The 16,114-nt window shown below is 37.7% G+C and overlaps 1 long non-coding RNA gene across 1 annotated transcript; it reads left to right on the top strand.

Annotated features, from left to right (window-relative positions):
- Positions 1-323: 323 nt before the first annotated feature.
- On the top strand, positions 324-14,989 carry LOC119143799. The gene is made up of 3 exons (XR_005102811.1): positions 324-521; positions 3,378-3,380; positions 14,979-14,989. It is a non-coding gene; the product is annotated as an uncharacterized LOC119143799 (long non-coding RNA).
- Positions 14,990-16,114: the final 1,125 nt, after the last annotated feature.

The raw sequence follows: 16,114 nt of genomic DNA on the forward strand, positions 1-16,114 counted from the left end.
TCCTAAGGTAGACACTAGATCAGATGCATCATGTCTTGAAAAAGCCTATTTTTTTCTCCTCTGACAATCAGGATACCTGGTTCAGACATAGCATCTACATGCAGGTAAAACAAAACCCACTGAAGCTGTTCAGCCTCAGAGCACTGACATGGATAAAAACTCTGTGCAGGAGGCAGTCTAGACCAGCAGTCTGCAGCATCTCTGATGAAGCATCTTTTATTGGGCTTTTGCAGTGCAGTGTTGAGAGATTTCATTGTGGCCCAGAAATAAATTATGAACTCATCAAGTATAGCTGCCCAGTAAGTCAATGATCTACAGCAGGCGTCCTCAAACTACGTCCTGCGGGCTGGATACGCCCCCCCCCGAGGGTTCCTCAATCCGGCCCCCGGTATTTACAGACCCCCCCGCACCCCCCGCCACCGGGGGTTGGGGGGAGAAACCAAGCAGCCGCAGATGACTGCCTGCCACTGCATCCGTGCGCCGACCCCCTGGTTAAAAAGTTCGAGGACCCCTGGTCTACAGTTCCCAAAGACTTTGCCAAATTTTTTTCCCTGGGAACACTAAAGGCATAGCTGTAGGCTATTAACACAGAGAATGAGACCACCCTGTAGACCTTCACATCTGAGGTATCATTAAGGGTCTCTCTTATAGACTAGGGAGAGAAATAAGCTTTTTAACGGCATAACTTATTTCTTTCTAATATGACCTTCTGAAACAGGACAGATTTGGCTTAGAAAATTCTTGTTACTCTCCTTTGACAATGATTTGTCAGGTTTGAGTTTGGAGTTTGAGGTGGTAGGTCACATGGTGGCATCTAGTCTGTAGACATGATAGGATGAGATGGATGCCATGCCAAGTTTGAGTGAAAAAACTCACTGAAGTCAAAGGTTTGAACAAGCAGCAGAGAAGAGAGCTCAGTATTTGAGGATTTATAGGGACCAGATAAAGATATGTTAAAGAGACAATCTGGAAAAAAAAAAAAAAAAAAAAAAAAAACAACAAAAAAACCCAACAAACCGCAGACCGAAACTTTTATTTTGAGAATCTCCTTTTTCTAATATACACACTTTCCTCTAGATAAAATGTAAAGAATGACATGACAGGTTACTTCCACTGACCATCACATGAATGTGCACAAAACTAGGACAAAGAAAACAGAGTTTACCAGCATGAGGCAGAAACTTGCAGTTACTGGAGAATTTGTTTTGTTGATTTTGTAGTACTGGCTGGAAAACAGATAGCTGTACCTCTAGTAATCCCTATAACCAGTCCACCAAAATAAGGTTTGGATTAATATATGAGTTTTATAGCCTTTGCCATTAGGAACACATTGAACTTTATTAAAACACAGTAAGTGTACTCAGTAAGCACGTGACTGGGAACTACTAGAACCTATGTAATCAATGTCAAAGACAGGGTATCTTAAAATCAGCCCAGCTTAAACCTTTAATATTGTGTAGATTAAGTTATAGCAGGAGAAAACAATGAGCTTTATTTACATCCTCAAAATCAAGGTAGACAGCATTTTAATATTTCCTGGTTAGAATGAACAGCACCATGAACTCATAAACCCAAAAACATGGCTTAACCCAGTACAATTGTATGAAAATACTTATTTTAGTTTTAGATGTAGTTAAATCTAAGCATGTGTTTTCAGGGTGACACAGTGAGAACAAAAGAAGATATGGATGGACCTCACAAAGGGCCCTTTGTTCCAGTATCTCGATGTTAGAGAGGCAAACAAAATTCAAATCTCAGACCCAGAAAATTCAGCAAAAGGATCAGTCTCAGAATTCCTAATCCAGCTTCTTGCTGAAATCTGAAGAAATGTGAAAGAAAAGTGAAAGTATTTTCAGATGGACCACACAGAAAAGACACTAGTTACGTGAAGACAGAAATTTACAGCTTGTTTAAAAACATGCTGCAGGTTGACAGAAAGCTGTCTTATTAAGAATAAACATTCTAACTTTGCCTTTTTCACATTAAGAAAATCTGATTTTGGGGGTATTTCCTCACATATGGGCGTAGGGGCCTTTAAAATCAGTCATAAAGATATTAATAGGGCTAACACTACTGAAAAGGCAGAAACAAAACTGATTTTTCTGAAATCTCACTTTTCTACTAATGTCTTGGTGGGTTAACAGTGACATAATTCTTTGACATCACAACCATTATCTATACTTAGTATGTTTGAGGCTTAAAATCGGCGTGACATTTCAGTTTGCCTGTATCTGTCTCTTAAAAGCAGAAGAAACAAGTCAGCTTGTTTGATGAATAAACTCAGGGGAGTATGTCATATATCTGAACTTGATATCTGAATTTGGGGCCATGCCAGTAGCAATAACAAAGTACAAAATAGCCAGTTTCTTTACATTCTTATTATACATCCACTGAATGACAACTTTTACCAAGATTAAAGAATTTTCCTTATTCTGCAGAGATAGAAATTTGAAAAACATTTTTAGTCACTTAAATTTTTGTCACCAAAATTTTATTCACTAAACTGTACTCCTATTTAATTACCAATAGCCATTTCAATTGCAATCCTGGATTTCTTTTTCAGCATATAAATGGGTAATATTATTTCAAGTACTTTGATGGTAGCATACAAATGTTATAAGATTTTCAAGAATTATATTAACAAGACTTTTACACTTTCATATTTAGTAGCACGATTATTGTTGAAATAATTTTGGAATAATTGTTAAGTGGATGGAAATCCTTCATACAGACTGAAAAGCAGTTTTGATACAGTTATAAAATCTACCATGAACACCAACTCAAGAAGCCTAAGAACTTTGTATGGTCGGCTGATACTTAATTACTGATAATTACAATTTTTCAGAAAGATAGTGAGCTGCTTTGCAAACTAGCCAACCCTTTTGAGGCTGCAATTGTTTGCAATTGTTCTAGCAATGGTAACAGGAAAGTAACTCTTCCCTTGATTCAAAGATACATGGTTACTATATTAAAAACATTCCAGGGAGGCACAGACAGTCTCTGGCACACTGTGGAGGAAGAACGTTGAAAACAGCCGGTTTGTGCTTTGCAGTATCACACGGCTCTGCTGCCCCAGCGTCACTGTCGTGCAGAGAAAGGAAGGGAAGAATGGGTTAAAAACCAGAGTCCCTGACAGTTCTTAGTTCACTTCTCGAAGTTGCAAACATCTTGAGACAGCTAGTGAATGAGCTAGATGTTTAAAAAAATAAAATAGTAAGAATTGAAAAAAAAAAATCACATGGAATCTTCTGTGAGCTGACAAAACCCAGGAACTCTTCACCTCCAGAAGTGCAAGTGGGCACATGGCAGGGGTTGGAGCAGCAGGTGTTCCAGGGGAAAAAATGTACTGATGCTCACATTCTGTATCACAGCTTAAGGGAGTAATTTTACTGAAAAGATACAAGCATCAGTCATATCAGGCATAAAATCCTTCCTGCCACTGCCGCTAACTGTCCTTCGGCTGTCAGTATGATTTGCTTGTGTAAGGAGTCAAGTGTCTCCAGATCACTAACACCAGCCCATCGGTAGCTGCAGTGTGCACAATACTCTTCACTGTCACTCCAAGTGAACGTAGAACTCTCTGCATGATGCCTGAACTCATTACAGTTCTTAATTGCTTGTTTATCACTCCATCATCTTCAGTCTTCTCTTCCACATTGCCTGAAAAGTTCGTTTCCTAAAATCGCAGCATGTGGGAACTTCCGATGTTATTTTTTGCTGCACAGAAATGTAGGGAAAATGCCAACAGCAAACTTGGAAAGATGTTTCCTTTAGGGCCTCAAGTACAGAGACAGCTCTGTGGCTTTCTGAGAATTGTAACTGATGAAGAATTAATTTCAGTGATGATTAATTTCAGTGATGATCAGTTCCAGAGCTGATCAATCCCAGATCAAGTTCAACATTTCAGTATTAACATTATCCTGGGTTAAGAATAGCCGAGTGTTTCAGACACAATGCTAATTATCTGTTACTTATGATAATGACTCTGAATTTAGAATCTGATTGCCGAAGGCATGTTGCTTGTTTTCTTCCTTCTTACCCTTTGTACATATTTTGCTAAGCCACGTTTGGCTTAGATATCATTATGGATGTCCCCTGCTCACTTAAAATGATGCTGCTCTTCCACCACTCATGGGAAAATAATCTTCCTGAGTTATAAAATTAAAAAGGCAAGATATTTTTCAGGGAAATTTTCCTAGCAAATACTATGGACTTGATTAGAATGGACTTGAGAACACTGCTAAAACACAAGAATTATATTTCACATTTGTAGAAAGAGGCAGAGATCTGCTGCAGAGTGACTGCTAAATTAGATGTCTTGCATACAGTGTCTGCAGTCTGGTTAAAATGACATTTTCTTTCTTGGTATGATTCATCTGGGCCTACAGTTTATTATTCACTGCATTGGTCACGGTATGGATTGCTTTGTTCCTCAAATTTAAAAATGAGAAATGTCTCTAAAGTTGGTTCATATTGTATTTATGAAAACTGTGTATCTGGCCACAAAACTTACATATTTGTAGGAAGAATAAGATCATTCTCCACAGTGTGAATGTATTTTTTTTCTTCAGCTGCCATAGATAAAATGAGATATTTGTCATCCTGGGTCCAGAGAGAGACTGTGAAGGGCAAGTTCTAAAGGCAGTTGCTCTCCCCCTGCAGATCCAGATGGGTAAATGTATCAGCAGGCTGAAAAGCACAACTTCTGCTTTATACCATAGCAAAATTATAGAATGAGGGGCAAAAATAATGGGCTGTACCAGACTTTAAGCTACTTTAGAGATCAGTTCCCTGGTATGTTTTCCTTGGCAGCAAATGTGGCTTAAGAAGTTCTCAGCCACCTTCCCTGGCTTTGACTGTATGCCAAACACAGGAGCAGAACAAGCCTTTTTCTTTTCTTTTCTTTTTTTTTTTTTTTTTTTTGAAGCTGGAATAGTGGACATAACACAAAAGAGAAAAGAAAAAGTTTGTTTATTACTTGCCAATAAATCTACTAATACAAGATGATCAACTGGGCTTTGAACCTGAAGTCAAATTGGTAGTTGTTTTGCCGTTAGTGTTTGCATTCTGTTCTTTATTCTTGGACATGATCACATATGGAAAATCTATAATAATGAAGTTTTCAACCATATGCAAACAGGACCAAAAATAATTGAAAAACTCACGTATGTTTATTGCATAAACTGCATAGATTGCAATTAACTGTTCAATAAACTATAGTAACAAATTGCATTGCAATCAGTTTTTCAAAAATTCCATCAATTTTTCAGCTGAGATAGATACAACCTTTGACAACGACTTGTTCTCCAGTTTTCTTGATCTGCAAGTCTACTGCAGTATTTCAGTTTTCAATCTTAAAAAATAAACTCCAGGCACATTGTTAAGGATCTCATGAAAGAGCCTAAATCTGAAAGGTTCTTCTCTGTCCCCAACCTTCTAGGATGAATAAGGAGCTCTTTGAGCCCCAGAGACCAAATCTGAACCATATGAAAGCGAGGAGATGGCTTTAAATGATCTAATTTCCTTCTGGCATTGGGGTTTACCTAACAGTAAGCAGCAAATGGTCAAAGAAGGCACCATGTTGAATTATCTTGTGTTGCTTGTAGTTATCAAAGAGTCATTTTGAGAGCTAGAATTATATACTGGATTCAGCTGTGATGGAGTTAAATTTCTTTGTGGTGCCTTGTATGGAGCTACGTTTTGGATTTGTGCTGAGGGTGGTGTTGATGGCACTGGGAAGTTTCAGTTGCTGCTGAGCGGTGCTTGCACAGCATCACAGCATTTTCTGATTCTTGCACTGCCCTGCTGGCAGGTGGGCTGGGGGTGCATGGGCGCCGGAGGGGGCACAGCTGGGGCAGTTGGCCTTGGCTGACCGAGGGGATATCCCACACCATATGATTTCACGCTCAGCAATAAAAGCTGGGAGGAAGAGGAAGGAAGTAGGAGACGTTCAGAGTGATGGCATTTATCATACCAAGTAAGTGTTACACATGATGGAGCCCCGCTTTCCTGGAGATGGATGAACAGGAGATGTTCCTTGCCGAACAAAAATATCAAATAATACCTGTTTTTGTGTCCATGGAATAATGCAAACAGATTTACAGATTCAAACATGTAACTCTGTCATCATGGCAGACCCCAGGATGAATCCCATTCAAATTGCAGGAGATCATTCAGTTCTGAACAGTGTCCAGTTTCTCAGATGCCAGAAGTCTCTTTTGCTGGAAATCTGTTATAAGCACAGGGTCTCCCAGATTTCTTGTCCACTCAGCTTCTAAATAAGATGGAAAAAATACTATAGCAGAAACTTTTTGGTGGTAGTTTAGCACATTTTATTTCTTTGATTTACTGGAGTACTAGGAAATTTAGAGAATGTGGAGACCTACAGCACTGGAAGAAATCAGGCATTAGCTGAGCACCATTAGATCTGCAAAATCATGACTAGTTCGTGCTTGGATGGCAACTTAGTTCAGAAATATTTCTTGTTTTGAGTAGGAAGTTCTCTTGAACAGAAACTGCTCAGTAACTGACAAATAGAGTGACTATATGAAGAGTTCTTAATAACAACAAAATGTCTGCTTTAAAAAGTATTTATCTACATTAAATAAATATATATTGGTATTGTCTTTCATAAAATCTTTTTCTTTCATAAAATATAAGCATGAATAAATAATAATGAATAAAGAATTTATTCTAAAGTAACTGGTCAATTCCACAGAATGTCATTCCGTGAATCAGGTTTTATTAGCATTTCATGATACAAGTAAATGTGAGGTACTTTGGTTAGGTTTTATTTTGATAAGTTATTCCATAAATTATACAACAGTAGTCAACTCTATAATTTAACGACTGAGAGAGCATCAGTTGCTGCACTGTATTTAAATAGCCCATCACAGTATATTCTGTCCTATGAACGTGTTTCTTCTTGACTGAGTATGCACATGCATTTGACATAGACAAAGTATATATTAACTGAATTATATTAATTAAAATACAACCAGACTGATTCTTACATGCCACCTTGTGGAAAATCAATGAAGTTTTCTTGTTCACCAGTGGATACTAGAAATTCTGAACTCACCAAGAACTGTTGGAATTTTATAAAAATAGCTGTTGGAAAGAAGGATAAAATATTGCTGCAACAACATATAGCCGCTTGCAATACATTTGTATAGCATTTGTTAGCTACAACAAATAACGAAATTGAAAAAATAGCACATACTTCTGTCTGAGGCTTCCTCCCAGAGTACTTTCACCATGGATTTCTTTAAATGTGGCTAAAACACACTTCAGAGCAGAAATAGTCAAAAGGCATAATTCTTAAGCAATGGCTACAGAGGAAAACTTGTTTATCTAGTTAATAAGAGGTGGCTTTCAAGCAAAAATAAAGTTTGAATACAATATTTTAAAGCCGTAATTACAGTACCAGTGTTCTAATGTCACTCAGATATCTTGTATTATATTTGTATAGCTCCTCTGCAATGTCTGATTAGTCCTCAAATATAATTTCTTGGTAAAACACTGAACATGCATAGTTTCCACGTTAAATCTCAGTATTAAATTTAAAAAGTATTGACTGTATGAAAGTCCACCTTCCACAAGAGAAATCTGAATGATTTCAGTAGAGGCAAAATCTTGCCTATTACATATAGAATTGAGTATGTTTCCAGTTTTACTTTCTCCACAAATTTGTGGCACCTTCTCCAAGTGAACTGTATGGCCCTCAAACAGATATCTGGAAGGGAGTATTTTGCAAAAAAAACACCCTCCAGCAGGATTATTATGCTTTCTTATTTGCTTAGATTAATGCAAATAAGTAGGAATAGAGATATTTAATGTAATGTCTTAATTTTAAAAGGTCTATGGTATAACACCGACATTAAGAAAAGTCTAGCAAAAATGCAGGAAATACTATTCTCCACTTTTCAAATAGGTTTTCATCATAGACTTTAGAACTTTGTAATTCAAAAACTGTTTAAAATAATACCTGGCATAATACTAATGGTATTGTTTGTCACACTATCACAAGCACCCTTGATGTCAGCCCGGAGAAAAGTTAAGAATATAGTAGCTAAGGTAATAAAATGGGCAACTTGAAGGTCCTTTAAAAGACACTAAGGCAAATGATGTAGAGGATCACAGCAGTGACTCAGGCTGAAATTGGAAAAGAATGTGCTATCATGTCAATTGGAATGACCAGCAAGTTCTTGTATGACACCGCAGATGCCTTCAACGAAACTAATGGAATAGTTCTGCAATAAATCGGAAGAATCTTACTAGCTCAAGCAGTGTTTAATCGTGTCTATTTTTCCAACTACCTTCCAAACTAAAACTGCATTATTTCTCCCAACCTGGCAGTATTTTTTTTTCCTAATTACCCACATTTAAAAGACTTTGTGTATGTCTTAGGTACTGAGTACTAAGCAGACAAATTATGGTAAATGACAGGTGATTTTTTTATTTCTTCACAAAATCATGTAAATATGGAGTGAAACATATCTGATGTGCATGTAATTTCACTCACTTTTTGATACGCTTAGAGAAAAGGTTTGATTTTCCCTATGACACCTTCATTTGCTGGGGAGGGGGCAGTTATGTGGGTTTTTTACTTGTGTTTTTCATTACAGTACATTGCCAAAAATATTCCAGCCTCCCAAGGGCTCTAATGAAAGCCTACGTGTAGGTTAATGGATTATATTGAAAATCCAGCCTGTTGAAATGTGAAAGAAGGGGGTGTGGTTTTTCTCTTTCAATTTCTTCATGTCTTTTATTCTCCCAAACCAAATGGCTCACTAATGCATTTAGAGCTCTCTTCTGTTGAAAACAGCTGCGGCTCTAGCTGTGAAACAGCCCAGCCCACTCAACATAACAGTTGTCCTTCTTCCACCTCCTACACCTACGACCCTCTCCGTCCCAGAGAGCCTGCATCACCCAGCTGGCTGCACACAGAAACCTGAAAGGGTTTGGGGCCCTTTGTGCTGGCCTTCCTGGCTAGAAAGATCATGATCCACAGCCTCCCCAAAAGTCTGAAAGTGAAGAAGAATAAATCTCCCTCTTCAGTTTGCTCATTTTTTTAGCTTAGATGCAGGAAAAAGCCAAACCTCCTACAAGTCAGGAGAACTTCTGAGGAAACTGAGCAGGGTACAGGCAGTATCTAAATGCTAGCAAAATACAGAGAAAGACACAAAAATCCTTCTCTTGAGGACCAATGCACTGGTCCAAATGCATCCAGCCTCCCCAGGTCAGCGGTCGGGCCTATTGCAGAGAGAAATAATTTCTTCCAAAGCAGTTACACAACACGTTATCATTTCTGTGCAAGCTGTTATAAGTGGGTTCAGCCCCAATGCTCCTGAGGGGTCTTTCCTGAGAAGGTAGCTGAAGATATAAACTACAGAAAGTATATATTCTTGAAAGGCTGTGTAAGAAATTTGGAAATCCCTTCTCAAGATTTTATCCTGACTACACATTGAGATGGCCAGTAAGATTTGTCCAGAGAAAAGCAGAAAGATTAACATTTGAAACAATGTTCATATATACCAATGATCAAAGCAGTAAATGTAGGACCAAATAATCTTTACGAATTTTCAGTAATATGCCCATTAAATAAAATCATTATTTTCTAAGTGATGTGGAACATTCAGCCTAATAGTTTGAAGTATAATGTACCTATTTATTTCTCATTATCTGTGGCTTTGTGTCCAGCACATTTACAGCATTTCCTGGTGAAAACAGAAACTAAATTCCCATAAACACACATTCTAAACTTCTCCCTGGGAACCTCTTTAAACAGATTGACAAACATTATATTTGTCTTCCAAAACCTGGTTAAAACTGATCACTAAAATGCTTCTCAGTGAGCAGCCGCTTTCAGTGATTTATCCCTCTCAGAGAACCACCTAATGAAGAAACAGTCTGACCGTGCCTCAGACAAATTCCTTTCTAAATGCAAGCTTTTTCAAAGGGCTGTATGTACTGGGGACCTGTGATCAGATCTGAAAAAGGGCAAAACTATTTCAAAAGAAAAGCCTCTAAAATATAACACTATCCAGACACTGACCTCCTTTGTGAGATCTGCCAGATTATTTTCCTTGAAGTATTCTCCCCTTGCAAAAACACAGAGTTGAAAGAGCCACTCTATAGCGTTAAAAGATACATTTCATTATGAAAAGTATTGCAGGTTTGTCAACAACAGCACACCAGAATGGTTTCAATAAATCTGCTGACAATCCTGGAATCTGGGAGGTGGCAGTATCTTTATGAGGTTCAAGAAAGCAAATCCTGGATGGATAAGAAATGGTAGATAGGGTCTTATCCCGCTGCCCTCATTGTTCTCTCCACAATCTGTCGTAAAGAAATAAAATGTAGTTGAGATGTTTTGAGCCTGGGTATCTATATATAGGGTAGATATTGAACTGGCCACTAAAAATAGCTTACTAAGGCACACTCTCCTTGCACTTACGTTAGATGCTAAGTAATTAATTGCTATTAGAAATTCCACTATCATGTTTAATAGCAGCAGGAAAGCTGGACATTAAATCACCTAAGGATTGACACTGTCGGTGATTCCATACAGGACCATAAAAAATGGATAATAATTATAATGGGGAAAAATATGAGTTAGCAAAATAATTTTCAGGTGCTGTACTCTCCAATGAAATTCAGCAACATAGCCTGGCATGCTAGGATGACCTATATATACATACATGTGAGCTTCCTGACGATGATTTGTAATACTACAGGGAACCTAGCAGGATTTTTCAATGTGCTGAGCTGTTATAGAGAGGTCTGCTGAAATCCCAGCTATTTGAACATTAGGGCTGCTTTCCCGCCACTAACTGTATGATTGATCACTCCCCTGCTCTTTTTTTCCAATAAAATACTTCCAATGTAATGATCTTCAACAAAACAAAACCAAGTTCCTATTATAAAATGACTATGTTTATATTCAATCTTTATTGCACTATAAACAGCAATTTTATAACAATCATTCTGGGAGTTGTTATTCTTACTCTTAAATCTAGCTACCTCAAAAATTTTCACTTTCACTGGGATAGACTACTCTAGTGTCTGTTACTTAACCAATATCCCCCCTAGAATATACTCAGAGGGGCTAAGTGTCTTCCCAGGTCCTAGCAACACAGCAGGACTAACAGGCAAGGGAGAAAATTTGCTGTCCCTTGAAATATGACGTTCATAAAATCGTAGAATAGTTTGGATTGCAAAGGACCTTAAAGACCATCTAGTTCCAACCCCCCTGCCATGGGCAGGGACACCTTCCACCAGACCAGGTTGCTCAAAGCCCCATCCAGCCTGGCCTTGAGCACTGCCGGGACAGGGTATCCACAGGTTCTCTGGGCAACCTCTTCTAGTGTCTCACCACCCTCACAGTAAAGAATTTCACATAACATCTAATCTAAATCTACCCTCTTTTAGTCTAAAACCATTACCCCTTGTCCTATTGCTACAGGCCTTTTGATGGTTTCCCTCAGCTGTTAACAGGTTTGCTCATCCCACCTTCAGCACCATGTTTTGGAAGATGGCATTTTAACAAAATGCGCTTTTTATTATTATTGTTATTGATTCAGCCCTTCACAAACTTTCTTGCTATGGTCTAGCTTTTTGAAACAAGTGATTTACATCTTCTGTCATAAAAAAAAGTCTTTTAAGTACTCAAAACTCACTGTTCCTTTGATTCAGTCTAATATTTCTCCCCTAAAATTCACGGTTGCTAAGATATGTCTGTCTGAAACACACACACATTCAAGCTGCTCTCCCTTAGTCTATGTTCTCTACTGCAGTAGCCTCCAGGAAGCCAGAGAGAATCTAAAGAACCCATTTTGCTGTGCAGGCAATTTTGTTTTCTTCCTTATTGACTCTAATCCCCCAGTCTTTTACTCCCTTCTGCCACTCAGCTGTAATTGCAGTCTGCCTAATATGTTCTACGGTATTTTGTTATTACATGAAACATCGTGAATTTATCACAATGAATCTTACATTTTACTAAGTAAGATCTGCTAGATTTTCTTAATTTTTAGAAAAGATTGTTTATGACTCAGTGACATATATTGTGATATTCGTACAGATAATACTCCTATTACATTGCTATGCTATTACTTAGCTAGTTCCTTGTGGTGTTAACACCAGCGGCAAAAACAGGCTCTGTGGGTCTCTCTGTTGCCATTTTTCCATGATGACTCGTTCATTTGCACTAAAACTATTCCACTCATAAGAGTTCAGTTTATTAGATCAAAGGCTTTCTCTAAAATAAAAGAAACAGCTCTCGGTTCCTTTGAACTGAGAGATTTTAATTTCTTCAGTTGTACTTTATGTGGGACAAATCTAGTGGATCAGGTCAAAGAGAACTGGACTCTGTTAATTCTTGACAGAGGCAATGATATAAATGGATAATACCTTGGAGATGTTTAACAATGGAGACAAGAAGCTCGAATTTCAGGCTGGAAGATGAAGCCAGGCTCTCCTCAGCAGTGCCCAGTAACAGGACAAGAGGCAATGGGCACAAACTGAAATACAAGAAATTCAATTTAAATGTAAGAAAAACCTTTTTTACTGTGAAGGTAGTCAAACACTGGCATAGGTTGGCCAGAGAGGCTCTGGAGTCTTCATCCTTGGAGACAGTCAAAACCTAACTGACAAGGTCCTGGGCAACCAGCTCTAGGTGACCCTGCTTTGAGGAGGAGGGGTAAAGTACACCATCTCCAGAGGTGCCTTTCCAGTCTGAATTCCTCTGCAATTCCACAAACAATAACATAGGTAATGATATAAAAACCTTCAGCATGCTAGAAAACCTCAAGATTACCTCTTTCCTATAACATTCATGTTCTGAAAACCATACACGCAGCTTTAACAGATTAATTGACTCAAGAAATCAACTGGTTTTCTTAGAAAATCCACTTCCATGGTGCTTAGAGAGTGCTTGATAAAACATACCTTCATGGGCTTTGAAACAGAGTTGAAGTGAAAAAGACTAGTTTAGTGTGACAAAATATCAACAGCAAGCAGAACCATTTTGTATGTGGTGACAAGTCACTGAACAAACACAATCATGGGAAGTTCTACTTCTGAAGTACATTATTTTCCACACTCTTCCTCCTGTCTAGGAAGTCAATAGGAGCTTCACCTGAAAAAAACCCCATGTTCTACCCCATGCATTAATTCAGCACAAACTGTGCAAGAAAACAACAGGCAAAAGAGAGCAAATACACTCTTATCTGATCTTGGGGCTTTTGGCTAATCTGGATCTGGAGCATCTGGAGCATGGACTTCACTTACTTTTCAGAAACCTAAGCTTAAATAATACCTCTCTGACATTCTCCCTTTCAACATTAATACTTTTAATCAAAACTAAACTAAAATACCCAAAAAATTTCCCAAATCCTCTAAATAATCTGAAATAATAGTTTCCTATAAAAATGACAAGTTGCGTGAACTTTTGATTAGACAGTATTTCCTTGAACTAATAACATTTATTCCTTTACAGAAGTTTTTCCACAATAGCTTTATTGAATATAATCACTTTATTTCTGATATAGATAGACAGAGTATAGATTAAAAGCTATGGTACAGATCTAGTAGGAGCAGTAAGTCTAACAAACTAGTTTAATTTATTTGTGAGTAGATTTGTCTTTAGTTTTTACTTTATTTATACTACTATGATTTTGGAACCTACTGACTTCTAAACGCTCAATTTTGTAAGAATATGATTCCTGTTATAATTTGTGTATTATGATTGGATGTCATAATTAATATTTTTTATTTTAGTTTCTGAAGTTCCTGCAAAACCAACATGCCCCATTTTGCATCATATAAAAATACAGAAACTTGTTAATATGATATATTTTATTATGTAATGTATAGGTTCTTTTTTTTCCATGTGGTATTTTTAAATTTTTTAGAGTAGAACATCTGTGTTGGGAAATCTGCTGGTTTTACAGTAGGCTGAATGTGGTATATTACACAGGAAAGACACTAATCCTTTTTTTTATGCAACATTTACATTTGCTCCTCCATACAGGTCATTCATTTGGAACACACTGACTGAATCTATATCACTGATTACTCTGTATGGGAAAACAAACCAGATCCAGGACCTTAATATCTACAACAGACAGCACATTTTAAATGTTTTAATGTAACTATGAATGTAAAGTTACATAATTTTTTTGTAGCAGCCATCTCTTAGCTTATATATTAAGGAAAAGCAGGTGGAAGGTGAGAACTGGTGAAGAACTGGGAATGTGTGCAACACAAACAACATGATTGAGTACAAGCAGCATAGCATGGGGAAAGCAGAGAATTAAGAAGAAAAATATGCACAGAGTGCAAATAAGGTAGGGATCATCAAAAGAAACAGGAAAGCAAAGAGAAAAAGTAAATACTGCTGGAATTATACAGGATAAAAAATTTTCATTTCATACAGAAAAGGAAGAAAAATACTCAGTAGCATGGTGCCAGAAGTTTTTTGCCAGGCTACAACAATAAAAGGGTGTCCAAATGAAAACAGTACACATGTAATCAAGAATGAGACTGAAAAAATGTAAAATTCAGGGAATTTTTCTTTCCTCTATCATTCGAGTTTTGAGTCAATTTTGCAAGTTAAAATGTGTTTGATGTTATCTCATACTTCCTTCCCTGTTTCATTTTCCCATCCTATGTTGTTTCAACTATCTGACTGCTTCATTAACAGTCCTTGTGGTTTTATCATTTTGGCTCTGCTCATCCGAGCAGTAGACAGATGATACCCACAAATCTTCTCCATTCTTTTCCAATCTACTTTATATTCTCCTTTTTTCTCATCACTTTCCTGTCCAGCTCATTTCCTTTGAATTAGTGCATTGAACTAGGACAAGAAGCAATTAGCACAAACTGAAAACACTGGAGGTTCCTCCTGAATATCAGGAAATACTTGTTCACTGTTAAGGTGACCAAGCACTGGTACAGGTTGCCCAGGGAGGTGGTAGAGCCTCCATCCTTGCAGATACTCAAAAGCCATGTGCAGGTGGTCCTGGGCCACCTGCTCTAGGTGGCACTGCTTGAGCAGGGCAGTTGGACCAGATGACCTCCAGATGTCCCTCCCCACCTCACCCATTCTGTGACTCTGCAATGGCTTTTCTCCAAAGATTTTATTCAATCTTCCTTTTGCCTTTTTTCCATGTCATTTCTTTTATTCAGTTCTATGCTACCATTTAACTACTCTGCTTTATATTGTCTGTATATCACTCCACCCTTCTAACAACCATAATCCTGATTTCTCTTTGGGAGTGTTCCCAAAGCAACTGCTGAAGGGAATAGGTGCAATGGGGTTTCAGATATAAGATAATTATCTGTTAAAGTTAGAGGTAGAATAGCCCAAAATGACTCCACAGGGTGAGACAACTGATCCCAGTATGAGTGATGAGGACTGCAGGATAGGGGGCATGAAGGACAGACATCTAAGTGAATTTTTAGATCATCACTAAAACAATTGTTTTAGTTTTTTCTCTTTTCATAGCAGGAAAACCTTAAGGGTTTAATTATGCAAGTTTTTGATAATAGAAGATGCCCTCTTCTGTGAAGGCACTATATTAGCCTCAACTGGTGTCACTCCTGGAATGTGAAATGTTATTCTTTTGCTCTTCCATGAGAATGGTAACCACTACTGTATTTATCCACTGAAATCCTATTTGCACTTTCTTCTTCCAGATCTTACTTTGATTTTACTTTCATGCATAGCATGATTGTTAACTGATCTATATAACTGAGATATATTTTTTTTTTATTAAAGATTGATATAATGTTATGCTTGGTAGTAGTCCAACTTTAAGGACACTGTATAAAGAGAAGGTCCCAGAAATAATTTCTGTTTGGACCTACAAAAATCAGAACAACTTGAAAGAGTAATTCATACATTGGGTGGGCCACAACCTGAAGTTACCTCTCTCCCTGTATTGTAATGACAGAACCAAACAAAACAGAGTTGAATTCAACCAGGTGCCTAAAGTTATATGAGAGGAACAGTGGAACAGGGGCTCTGGATTATGAAGCTCCAGAACACTGTAGGAGCATGAACATGGGGTGGTATTCACCTCACCCTATTGTTCATATAAAGTAAATGTCA

Source organism: Falco rusticolus, chromosome 2 (genome assembly GCF_015220075.1).
Source record: "Falco rusticolus isolate bFalRus1 chromosome 2, bFalRus1.pri, whole genome shotgun sequence".
Lineage (NCBI taxonomy): Eukaryota > Metazoa > Chordata > Aves > Falconiformes > Falconidae > Falco > Falco rusticolus.